Below are 14,810 nucleotides of genomic sequence, written 5' to 3'. Positions count from 1 at the left end.
CAGAGATACAGCTTACAGTAACCGTTGTGCTTCAGTATGCACGTACGAAGTTTATATGCTTGGTGACTATACTAGTGATGTGCGAGCGGAGGTGTACGAAATAATATTATATTTTTTTTTACAAAATACGATACAAATTACACAAGTTTTATTTATTTATTTATATAATATACCTAAACCTTGCTACTAACTTATAGGCAGTGTACCTAATCGTAGAGTAGTATAGTTTTTAGCAAGTCCGGTTCGTTCCACATGGAGCTAGCTGAGTTTAACGCCATATTTTTAACAACTATATTTATATAAAATATATATAATTATATATAGTAATATTATTATAAATGGGGGTTTTTACCGTTTAATGCCCGGTTTGTCGATTTTATATTTTAAGTGTAAAGATAAATGACGATAATTAAAATGCGTAAAATAAATAACAATATTTAAAATGACAATAAATAAATGACAGTAAATAAAAGTACGATGAGATATAAAATAAAACAATTATACTTATTTAAACTTCCGTAACCATGATGTTTGACGTTTTGATTTTAATTAATTGTTACCCGGGTTAATTGTCCTTTGTCCTGGTTTATTTGATACCTATCTAGTTTTTGTCCATAATAGTTCATCGGTCATAATTATAAAATGCTCGTCAAATTAACCTTATTCCCGAAGTCAAATATTCCAACTAATTAGGGATTCAAACTGTAATAAGGTTTTAATACTTTGTTTAATGATTACACCAGGTTATCGACTGCGTGTAATCCAAGGTTTTAATACTTTGTTAACAATTACACCAATTATCCTTATATGTAATCCACCCCTGTTTTAATGAGATATGAATATTAATTTACCCACTTGATCAGAATGAATAATCAATTATCCAACCCGAATAATTAATTAAATGATCGTAAAAGATGTCGTATAAACGTCACTAAATAGAACATACATAATCATTTTAATAATTATTAGATTAACTAATTTGAAGATAGGTTCGACAGGTTCCATTAAGTTGTCGCTCAATTAGACAATATCCCCTATCTATTAATAGTCATAGTCCAATGTCCACAAGTGTCGGTCTTTTGTCCAAACCTTAATTAAGGTACAAAATCTAATAACCCCGTCTTAATATTTAGTCTAACATCACGATTACTTTGGCTCAAATAAGCATAATAATAACTTAGTTACGATACATTAATTTAAAAAGGAAGAACATAGCTTACAGTGGTATTTAATCGCGTAGCGTTACACGGACAGAGTTTCAACTTACAAAGCCTTAAAACATTTCTTACAATAACCCAATTATTACTAAACTTAATTTAAACTTAATATTATAAATATAAATATATATTACATTGATCAGAGGAAGAAGAGTAAAAAAGTGTATTAAATTCGTCCGAAAAATGCTGAATTTATAGAATGTGGCCTGCTACAGTAACTCATGCGAGTGCATGAGTTTTATGCCTTCGGGCCATGCGATCGCATGGCCAGCTGGGACAGCTCACAAACTTTTGTTTTCTTGTTTGCCGAAGTTTTATTTTAATATAATATATATATATATATATATATATATATATATATATATATATATATATATATATATATATATATATATATATATATATATATATATATATATATATATAATTTTAAGAATTATTTATATATTATATTATATTCATGTGCATAGTTGACTTGTAATTTTAGGCTCGTTGCGTCACGCTTTGAGAGTTGACTCTGGTCCCTGTTCCGGATTTTCAAACGTCCTTGCGTACTATTTAATATCTTGTACTTTGCGTTTCGCGGCTCGTACTCTTGTAACTTTTAGACGTTTCTCATCAATAATTTGAACCACTTTGATTGTACTTTGTACTTTTTAGCTTTTTGGTCGTTTGCATCTTCAATTCGTCGAATCTGTCTTTTGTCTTCACCTTTTATTATTTAAACGAATATCACTTGTAAATAGAACAATTCAACTAAAAGCTTTTCTTTCTTGAGGGATAATGCTGTAATGACCCGGATTTTTCCAATCATTTTATACTTATGAGATTAATATTTACATAAATTAAACCTTACCAACATGATAATCAATCCAAATTGTTGAGACTTGTGTTTTTGAAAAGAGTTTTACACAACGTTTGACCGTCCAATTTGACCGATGATATCACGAACTATATAACATACGATAATTATACGTTTGTGTATATATATGTATTTATATATATTTAACATGATCTAAGGATGGTTTAACATCTCATTGTGTACTAATGACAATGAGTTATAAGTATATTTTGAAACTACTAACTTAAGTTTTCAAAACCATAACTATACGTAACATTCTTTGATATATATACTTATAACCTATAATGTTTATACATGTATCGTATATATAATGTATTTAATCACTTTTTAAGAACTTAAATACATAAAACAATATAAGTATATTCACAAAAGATAGCTATATTTGAATTCTCATTCCGTTTCCTCAAGATTTCTATACGTATATCTAGGGTATATGTACCTGTATCATACCCAACTTTTATATGTATTTACTATTACTATTGGTATATACACATGAAATCAACATTCTAATCAACATTATTACTGCCCTAGATATGAGGTAACTAGGATTTGTCAAGTAGCATGAATTATTAGTAAGAAAACAAAATTAGGAATCCTTTTCTTTCTTTATAAACTAAAAACGTTTTTATGAATGAACACCATTTCTTCACTCCATTTTCTCATACCTACACCCTCATTTCTCTCTTAAAATACTCCTAACTTCATACTTGATCATCTCCAAGCATTTTCCTCATCATTTAGCTTCAATTACAAGCCTTAAACACCATAAGAAAACTCTTTCAAGAACATATCAAAATAATCACCCATTTGAAGAAGTTTACTTCCAACCTTTTGATCTAACTCCACCACTCTTTGATTCCAAGATTTTTTCTTATCTCTTACAGTAACTTTGTCCAAGTAACTTGAGGTAGTAACCTTATTCATAATCTTGTTCGATTCATAATTATATAGCTATCTTATTTTATGTTGTAAAATTTTAACAACAAGAACATAGTTTGAATGATTTCAAACTTGTTTGCAAACTAAATAGATCCTTCTAACTTAACTTTTAAAACACTTCAAGACCTGTAATATATCATAATGATATGCTAACTTAACAAGATATAACTTGGTTTTACAAAGAACACCTTAAAACTGAATCTACGTCGTCGGAGTGCAACCGGGGGCTGTTTTGGGTTGGATAATTAAAAACCATCTTGAACTTTGAATTGGAAGTTCATGTTCTGGAAAAATGATATTTCTTATGAATATGTTAACACATAAAAATTTCATGGTTTAACTCAAAGCGTAAGTATTTTTAGAAAAATGATCATTAAATGTTATTTTTATGATGGAAAATGATCACTTTCATAAGTTTTACCAAAGTTTGACCTATACCCTGTGATTTCGAATACAAACTAAGGTATTTTCAGTTCATATTCTTAAAATTTGACTCGATCCAAGGAAGTGGCAAGTTGAACCAACAAAAACTGAGTTGTATTGAAGAAACTACGACTAAAACAAGATTAGGTATCCGAAGCTAGTTTAGCTACGAAAATATTTGGAGATAAAGTAAATTAATCATATCTTTTCTAATTAATATGATATTTTATATATAATTACTTATGATTTGATTTTATATATTTCAGGACCACCCGTAAACAACACGAGAAGATTAATCATAAGACCTCATGATTGTACGCAACACGTCATTTGACAACACGGTACTTTATGTACGCAACACGTCATTTGACAACATGGTACCATGGGTCGAGATTAATTCTGATCAATACGAATACGATGGGGTCTTTATTTATTTTATTGAGCAACTAATTGTGGACCACTAACATCGGACTGCTAACTACAGACTAAGAAAATATTAAAAGTATTATAAGTGTATATATATATATATATATATATATATATATATATATATATATATATATATGTAACGATTACTTGAAAAGAAAATATGTTGATATATTATATATATATGGTTAGGTTCGTGATATCTATCGGAGACCAAGTCGAGTTAAATACCTTCAAGGCAAAAGTGAGTATATAGTCCCACTTTTAAACTCTAAATATTTCGGGATGAGAATACATGCATTTTATGATTTACGTTATGGACACAAGTGATAAAAAAATATATTCTACGTTGAGTTGTACCACTGGCATACTTCCCTGTAGCTTGGTAACTACTATTTACATGTGGTATTGTAAACGCGAATCCTGTTGATAGATCTATCGGGCCTGACAACCCCAACCGGACTGGACGACCAGTATTCAACGGTTGCACAGTACTTCGTTTCGGTGACTACACTTGGTACAGTGTAGTGAGATTTCATAATAAAGGGAATATGCGACGTTAATTAAATGTTAAGTATGGTTATCAAGTGCTCAACCACTTAGAATATTTTTATTAAAACGTTTATGTATATGAAATCTTGTGGTCTATATTTATAACGCTGCTAGCATTAAACCTATATCTCACCAACTTTATGTTGACGTTTAAAGCATGTTTATTCTCAGGTTCCTAGAAGTCTTCCGCTGTTTGAATATATGTTAGAGAAACCATGTGCATGGAGTCATACACGTTTTATTCGAGGAAGCATTGCATTCACAAAATCATCACCGTGTATTTATTTTGACTGCATTGTCAACGGAAGTATTCTTGTAAACTGTTATTTACGATGATTGTCTATATGTAGAAATCATCAGATGTCAAAAACATTGAATTTTAAATATTCATTTATGGTATATCTTTTCAAAAGAATGCAATGTTTATAAAACGTATCATATAGAGGTCAAATGCCTCGCGATGTAATCATATGTTATTGTATTCGTCCCTATAGATTGGGTCGGGTCATTTCATGTGGTATCAGAGCGGTGGTCTTAGCGAACCAGGTCTGCATTAGTGTGTCTAACTGATAAGTCGTTAGGTTGCATTAGTGAGTCTGGACTTCGACCGTGTCTGCATGTCAAAATTTTGCTTATCATTTTGTGTCGAAAATCATCTACTTATCATCTGTAGGAAATTACCTGCTTATCATCTTAAGTCTAAACACGTCTTACTGCATTCATTGCATGAATGGTGTATAGACAAAATTCATATCTTAGTGTATTTGCTAATTCATATCTACGCGTATCTGTTACTGTAAACTTTGTCTGATATATTCCGTAAATCCCTCCGTAATCTATGAGATCTTTTGTTCTATATATGTGGATATTCTATATAATTAGAATACCACCCGATAGCTGGAAAATCATTTCATATCGAAAAATCCTTTATTCAATCATACGAAATGGAACTCGTCACTAGTTGATGTCCCTCTGATTCCGATATGGAATACCACTCAAGCTCCGAAAGCAGTGTGACCGGAATGGATCAACCAATCAGTCATCATCTATTTTGGATGGATTGGGGATGGGTTCGTAGCCTCCTCAATCATTGGAGACAAGAAGAAGGTGATCCCTTTCATCCACCAAATTGCCCTCTTGACGATGAACCTGAAGCACTTACCGGCGAACCTGTTCGAGAAACTATTTTCTCTCTCATTTCCAGAGTATCTCGTCACGATTATATACTACATCAAATTCTAGATTTTATTTATCCGTTCGTCCGAACCGACAATCACCCCGGTGTAATAGAAGAACTCAACGAGTTCGCACTCGGGTAGTGGCTTTGGAGAATACGGTACGAAGGTTACAAACACCATCAGCAGCATCAGCAGCATAACCAGTACCGTCAATAACATCAACATCGCAAGCCTCAATACCCTAAGCACCAGCAGCATCACCAGCATCAACGTTATCACCATCAACAACATCAACATGATCATTACCACCACCAACAATCACGTCCGCATCACACGCCTCAATATCATCATCCGTACCTCGGATATCAACGTCACACGCACCATAGATACCAAGAAGTACCAACAACAACAAACGATGAAGTATTGATTCATAACTTCATCGGAGAAACATTCTATGGTGATTATGTAATCTCTAAAGACATAGAGATTACCTATTTCTGCCTTAACCATAAATCAGATGAGTGGACAGAAATGATAAAAGGAAGAGTAGAAACCCCGACAAGAATGATGCGTAAGGTACAAGCTAGACTTGTTTTACCAACAGCATCAGCAGTACCCTTAGCCTCACCAACACAGTCAGTGCTGTCAACATCGTTAGAATCGTCAGCAACTTTAACATCACAAGCTCCACCAGTTCAAGAATCACCGTGGACATCATCAATAACGTGTATATTGCATCAACGAGTTATGAAGTATTAACTCATTCTTCTGAAGAATTTATATAAATATTTTATATATATGAATTCGGAAACCAAAATAAATCTTTTCGTACTAAGCTATTAAGTATGAATTGAAAAAGGGTAGATACTACTCGTTTAAATTCATACTACAAATATGCAATGATGTACGTCCTTCGTCAGCAACGTAATCATCGTTAACTACAATCCCTGTTTCAATTCAATGAATTTCGTTTTATAATAAACCAAGTGTATTATTCAATAATATGTTTGATTTTACACTTTCATCTTCAATGTACTCGAAGCTTACTGGGAAACAACATTCAAATCTTGCGAAGTTACCAAGAGTTCAATGAGTATCAGCATGATTCACTAAGGAGATATATATAAGAATAAATAATGAAGTATTGATCCATAACTTCATTAATATTCTGTGAAGAATATGTGGTTCCTAATCGTTTTAGAGATTACTTATTCTAGCTCAAACCGAAAATCAAATGAGTCTAATATTATACTGACTTATTAAATTCATGATTACATCTGAAGAAGAGATATATGTACATATATTTTCATAAAGATTGTAATAAAATTCTCTGGTACAAAACATTACTTGTGAAATTTTTTTAACGGGTAGGTAATACCCGAGAGATATATAAATTCACAATTAATATGATTATATTCTTCGACTCTGATTCTACAATCATCAACTATACTCACTACCTTCACAATAATATACATTCTTTCATAGAAATCAAAACACCCATTCTCATCCAAATTTGATTACGACAAAACAAAATCCAAGTCAAGACTTAACAGAAGACATCACTCTTAGGACTCTTACATCTTTCAAAACTATACTTTTACTTCAAAACTATGCTAGAACATCATTCGATTCTTGGAACCCAGAAAAATATTTGTATCATTCAAAGTCCTAAAACATCATATGTATATTAACAATTACAATCTATGATCAAACCCTTCGAAATTCCTGAAGACACTTCAAATAATGGACAATCGAGATGATGATCCAACCACACATTACCCGCAGTCTTGCACCTGAAAAGCTCTCGAAACCAAGGACATAATTTAACACGTATCCGCGTTAAATCTTTTAGCATTTATTAGCAAAAATAACTTTGCGATTCCTTTTCAAAATAGCAAATTTTGTCACAGTTTCAGCAAGTCAACCTCGACTTTCCATTCGAAGTAGCCTTATTATAACCTGTAATACATACGATTACCCTTTTGTTACCAGGGAACCTTTTATATTCCACGACATTATCAGCAGATGTACCAGCAAATCGTTACCCCTTTGGCGGAATCAACAATTGGTATTTTGAAATCTCGCAGCATTTCTATTTCGGCAGTTATATATATATACAACGTCTATCCCCAAGAATTACATATTTCAAATGTGAAGTTTCTGAAAAATGCTCCAGTCTACGAATTAGTGCTATTAAGTTTTGGAAAAGACTGATAAAGTGGTAAAGACAGTAGACAACAATTACGGTCAGAAGTTTGACAATAAAGAATAATAGATTGGAAAAGCTCGAACGAAAAATTTGGTACTGGAAAACGGATTGAGCAAAGTATAAAGGAGGTCGTGGACAAATCACAATCTACCTTCAAAGGATTCAAATGATTCAGTGTCTGCTGAAACTGTTAGTAAGAACCTTACTCCTTATTATAAACCTTCACAGACAGATTTTCCGCGTCATTCCCTGATCTTAGATATTCTAAGATATCATCGTATTTTTCATTATAAATATCTCCGATATTACTGAAGATATATTCCCAACTATCCTCATCAAAAATCATTTATCTCTTCACAATATTTGCGTTACAACATAAAAGAAACTGTGTTAGTTTCTAAATTCTGAAAAATTCGAGTTTAAAATATGAATGTTTTGAAGTAGTGTTGGAAACTGAAGCATGAATTAGTATAATATAATGACACTTGATCAACGTGATTATATTACAGTAATTCATGCTGAGTTTCTAAATGGAATATAATGATTCACAGATCATAACGTCATCATGTGCCATGTTACATAACTCTTACATTCTACCCAATCTCCAAACATATTAAGAACATATCTTCTTGATAATTCTATCTTTTCGAACATTCTGGTAACTTACCAAATCAAGATCGTGCAATTACTATTTCCTTCTTAGAACATTAACTATGTTTATTTCAAAATCCATACCTACGAATTCCGGACCATTATTCGCTTGACTCGAAGTCGGGAAGAGGAAACGGAAGTATGGAACTGTTGAATATAAAAGAAAATATAAAGCTCGACAACAACAAATAAATTACAAACCGTGTATATCAATACGTATTGCAACGTAAAGGCACGGGAGAATTAACAATACTATAACCCCAAGGTAATAGTAGAAATAAATAAAATCCTCCGGAGGTAGATGAAAAAGAAGAATGACAGAGATGAAAGTTAAGAATATATCCAGGATCAGTACTGGATGAAGCATACTGATAAATGTTTTAAAGTATGAATTGAGGGAGGAAGAATAGAAGGTATGAGTTGTAAGGAAATGAAGGGAGGTGGATTTATAGTAAAAGATCCGACAGAGCAATCAAAATAGATGATCGCATTTAAAGCGGATTCTAATTTCCTTGATTATCATAGAATCAAATCTCATTATGAAGATTTTACTCCAAATCTCTTGAACTTGGAAATCAATCCTATCTACGTCAAAAGATATGACGAATCTATACCTACTTATTTCACCCTTTGGTGATAGCCTCACTCGTACTCTTCACAAAAATCAAATTGCTTTATCAATATTACTTGATGATAATAAAACTCTAATTTCTAACTCGTATACGTCATGAAAACATACTTATTGTCAGCCATGATCATCCCATTCAAATTTCGGGACGAAATTTATTTAACGGGTAGGTACTGTAACGACCCGGATTTTTCCAATCATTTTATACTTATGAGATTAATATTTACATAAATTAAACCTTACCAACATGATAATCAATCCAAATTGTTGAGACTTGTGTTTTTGAAAAGAGTTTTACACAACGTTTGACCGTCCAATTTGACCGATGATATCACGAACTATATAACATACGATAATTATACGTTTGTGTATATATATGTATTTATATATATTTAACATGATCTAAGGATGGTTTAACATCTCATTGTGTACTAATGACAATGAGTTATAAGTATATTTTGAAACTACTAACTTAAGTTTTCAAAACGATAACTATACGTAACATTCTTTGATATATATACTTATAACCTATAATGTTTATACATGTATCGTATATATAATGTATTTAATCACTTTTTAAGAACTTAAATACATAAAACAATATAAGTATATTCACAAAAGATAGCTATATTTGAATTCTCATTCCGTTTCCTCAAGATTTCTATACGTATATCTAGGGTATATGTACCTGTATCATACCCAACTTTTATATGTATTTACTATTACTATTGGTATATACACATAAAATCAACATTCTAATCAACATTATTACTGCCCTAGATATGAGGTAACTAGGATTTGTCAAGTAGCATGAATTATTAGTAAGAAAACAAAATTAGGAATCCTTTTCTTTCTTTATAAACTAAAAACATTTTTATGAATGAACACCATTTCTTCACTCCATTTTCTCATACCTACACCCTCATTTCTCTCTTAAAATACTCCTAACTTCATACTTGATCATCTCCAAGCATTTTCCTCATCATTTAGCTTCAATTACAAGCCTTAAACACCATAAGAAAACTCTTTCAAGAACATATCAAAATAATCACCCATTTGAAGAAGTTTACTTCCAACCTTTTGATCTAACTCCACCACTCTTTGATTCCAAGATTTTTTCTTATCTCTTACAGTAACTTTGTCCAAGTAACTTGAGGTAGTAACCTTATTCATAATCTTGTTCGATTCATAATTATATAGCTATCTTATTTTATGTTGTAAAATTTTAACAACAAGAACATAGTTTGAATGATTTCAAACTTGTTTGCAAACTAAATAGATCCTTCTAACTTAACTTTTAAAACACTTCAAGACCTGTAATATATCATAATGATATGCTAACTTAACAAGATATAACTTGGTTTTACAAAGAACACCTTAAAACTGAATCTACGTCGTCGGAGTGCAACCGGGGGCTGTTTTGGGTTGGATAATTAAAAACCATCTTGAACTTTGAATTGGAAGTTCATGTTCTGGAAAAATGATATTTCTTATGAATATGTTAACACATAAAAATTTCATGGTTTAACTCAAAGTGTAAGTATTTTTAGAAAAATGATCATTAAATGTTGTTTTTATGATGGAAAATGATCACTTTCATAAGTTTTACCAAAGTTTGACCTATAACCTGTGATTTCGAATACAAACTAAGGTATTTTCAGTTCATATTATTAAAATTTGACTCGATCCAAGGAAGTGGCAAGTTGAACCAACAAAAACTGAGTTGTATTGAAGAAACTACGACTAAAACAAGATTAGGTATCCGAAGCTAGTTTAGCTACGAAAATATTTGGAGATAAAGTAAATTAATCATATCTTTTCTAATTAATATGATATTTTATATATAATTACTTATGATTTGATTTTATATATTTCAGGACCACCCGTAAACAACACGAGAAGATTAATCATAAGACCTCATGATTGTACGCAACACGTCATTTGACAACACGGTACTTTATGTACGCAACACGTCATTTGACAACATGGTACCATGGGTCGAGATTAATTCTGATCAATACGAATATGATGGGGTGTTTATTTATTTTATTGAGCAACTAATTGTGGACCACTAACATCGGACTGCTAACTACAGACTAAGAAAATATTAAAAGTATTATAAGTATATATATAAATATATATATATATATATATATATATATATATATATATATATATATATATATATATATATATATATATATATATATATATATATATATATGTAACGATTACTTGAAAAGAAAATATGTTGATATATTATATATATATGGTTAGGTTCGTGATATCTATCGGAGACCAAGTCGAGTTAAATACCTTCAAGGCAAAAGTGAGTATATAGTCCCACTTTTAAACTCTAAATATTTCGGGATGAGAATACATGCATTTTATGATTTACGTTATGGACACAAGTGATAAAAAAATATATTATACGTTGAGTTGTACCACTGGCATACTTCCCTGTAGCTTGGTAACTACTATTTACATGTGGTATTGTAAACGCGAATCCTGTTGATAGATCTATCAGGCCTGACAACCCCAACCGGACTGGACGACCAGTATTCAACGGTTGCACAGTACTTCGTTTCGGTGACTACACTTGGTACAGTGTAGTGAGATTTCATAATAAAGGGAATATGCGACGTTAATTAAATGTTAAGTATGGTTATCAAGTGCTCAACCACTTAGAATATTTTTATTAAAACGTTTATGTATATGAAATCTTGTGGTCTATATTTATAACGCTGCTAGCATTAAACCTATATCTCACCAACTTTATGTTGACGTTTAAAGCATGTTTATTCTCAGGTTCCTAGAAGTCTTCTGCTGTTTAAATATATGTTAGAGAAACCATGTGCATGGAGTCATACATGTTTTATTCGAGGAAGCATTGCATTCACAAAATCATCACCGTGTATTTATTTTGACTGCATTGTCAACGGAAGTATTCTTGTAAACTGTTATTTACGATGATTGTCTATATGTAGAAATCATCAGATGTCGAAAACATTGAATTTTAAATATTCATTTATGGTATATCTTTTCAAAAGAATGCAATGTTTATAAAACGTATCATATAGAGGTCAAATGCCTCGCGATGTAATCAAATGTTATTGTATTCGTCCCTATGGATTGGGTCGGGTCGTTTCATATGCTATGAAATATATGTTCGTTTTTAGCATTATCAACTAGCATGGTCTGGGACCGACAATGTACTAGAGGTCTAGTTAGACGTTTCACTACGAAAGAGTCCTCAGTCGGAATCCAAAGCTTGATAGACTTACTACAACCGGTGTGCCTCAGTCGATCTTACGTTGTATCCTATAGACTTCTCTTACCAAGGGGTGACACATATAGTGTACTCTGAATCGGGGTTCGTGACTTCCCAATTATAGAGCCAATAACTACGTTCTATTAGTTGGAAAAGCGATTGAGTTTAAAGCATAATCGGAAAGCATCTCGACAACATACACAAACCATAACATTATTTCAGCATTATAACTGGTTATATCATAGCATACACTAAATATAACTACTCGCTAATCATGGCAACAACATCACAGAACATAATGATAAAAGACATTATAATGAGAAAAGAGATAGAAGTACCAGTAGATTAAACAAGTTCCGAATACAAAAGTGACAAATTAAAATCCATACCGCTCCTAATACAATCTTCGGCGTTCTTCTCCGGGCACAAGATTTCCCGAACGGAGTCGAAGACCTTGAAAGTATGACTAATATTGTACAAGAGAGAGAGAAAGAAGAGAATTGAAGTGTGTGTTGGAATGAATGTCAAAGACTGTGACGATCGCTCCAAATCCATATGGACGAATACGTCATTCATAGATTTCATTGCGAGGTATTTGACCTCTATATGATACGTTTTGTAAACATTGCATTCTTTTGAAAAGGCACACCATAAATGAATATTTAAATCAAAGGTTTTCGACATCTGATGATTTCTACATATAGACAATCACCGTAAATAATAGTTTACAATAGTACTTCCGTTGACAATGCAGTCAAAATAAGATAGATGGTGATGATTTGTGAATGCAACGTTTTCTCTAATAAAGCATGTATGACTCCATGCACATATCTTGTATAACATATAAGTAAACAGTGGAAGACTTCTAGGGAACCTGAGAATAAACATGCTAACAAGTGTCAACACAAAGGTTGGTGAGTTCATAGTTTTAATGTTGCGCATAATCTGTATATAAAGGTGGATCACAAGATTTCAGTTGTTTCATCCGGAAACATTTATCAAAATATTCTACGAAATTGAGCACCCTGGTAACTAAACTTTAACGTTATAATAAGTACCCCTGTTTTAACATACATGCAACCAACATGTACAATATACGCAGTCCAACGTATATTAACTTAAATAGCATATGTCCGCTTTATAGTTAAGGCTAGGGTTTCTATACCTGGAACGGACGGGGATGTCAAGCCTTATGGGTCCATATATAACTACTCGCGCCTACCAGTTCTTATAACCAGCAGTTACTAGTTACCAAAGCTAAGGGATTTTTGGCTCAAATGTAACATCCGTGTTACATCCGTCCCACATCGGTTGGAGAGGGGAACGAATCATTCCTTATAAGGGTGTGGAGACCTTTCCTAGCATGACGCGTTTTGGGACCACAAGCGCAGCAGATCCCATGAGAACTCTGCAGTTAAGCGTGCTCAAACGAGAGCACTACCAGGATGGGTGACCTTCTAGGAAAGTGCTCGTCGTGTGTGGTTGCCAAGAAAAATCCGTGCGCCTACGGGCAAAGCGGACAATATCATGCTACGGGGAACGTTTACCTGGGATGTTACATCAACGTCGGTGTAGAATTTAGTATGTACTTGTATCCATTGCGTTTAAAATAAAGTGCATGTATTCTCAGCCCAAAAATATATATTGTAAAAGCAATTAAAAAAGGAGCAAATGAAACTCACCTTAGCAGCATATAAAGTCATTCACCAAAATGTGACCGAAACTCGAATTACCAAATAACCGTAGATCTCAACCTAGAGAATATATGTTGGTCAATAAATGTCTATCAAGCTAGGTTAGGTCATAGTGTATCACAATCCTAATGCTCGAGATCGATATACAAAAGTTATCCAAAGTCGTTTCAAAAAGTCAATTTTGACAATAGTTCAACAAAACGAGATGTGCCTTATATAAGGATTCATTTACTCGGTTGGTAATATTCAAAAATCCAATTTATCAATCTTACGAACAAGTTGTTTAAATATTAATTGCAGATTCAAAAGCAATTCCAATTAACGTCAATCATAATTCAGTTGACCATATCTTTTGATTCGTTCATCGAAATTACGCGATTTCTAAATGAAAAGTTATTGATTTTTCGCCAGCTTTCCAAAAACATGCATATCATATACCTTTTATCAGTAATATATGTATTTAATTTGTGATTCATCATAAACTGTTTAACGATGAAATTTAGCATACAAGCATGCATAAATATATGTACTCGAGCACTAGACATCGATACACAATTAATATATAAAAGATAAGATATGAATGCTCACGTATCAATATTGTGATTCAATATTGCAGGAAAGTACGTAGACGCAACAGAGATGATAAACACTAGGTTTGACTTGCGAATAATACCCATGAACATTACCCATAATCTCCATAGCTATAACCCATAGTTTCTTTAGTTTAAACCCGTTTGAAAACTTGTTTTGAAAGCGACAT

The sequence above is a fragment of the Rutidosis leptorrhynchoides genome, chromosome 8, assembly GCF_046630445.1.
Source record: "Rutidosis leptorrhynchoides isolate AG116_Rl617_1_P2 chromosome 8, CSIRO_AGI_Rlap_v1, whole genome shotgun sequence".
Classification (NCBI taxonomy): domain Eukaryota; kingdom Viridiplantae; phylum Streptophyta; class Magnoliopsida; order Asterales; family Asteraceae; genus Rutidosis; species Rutidosis leptorrhynchoides.
Note: the sequence above shows the minus strand (reverse complement) of the source record.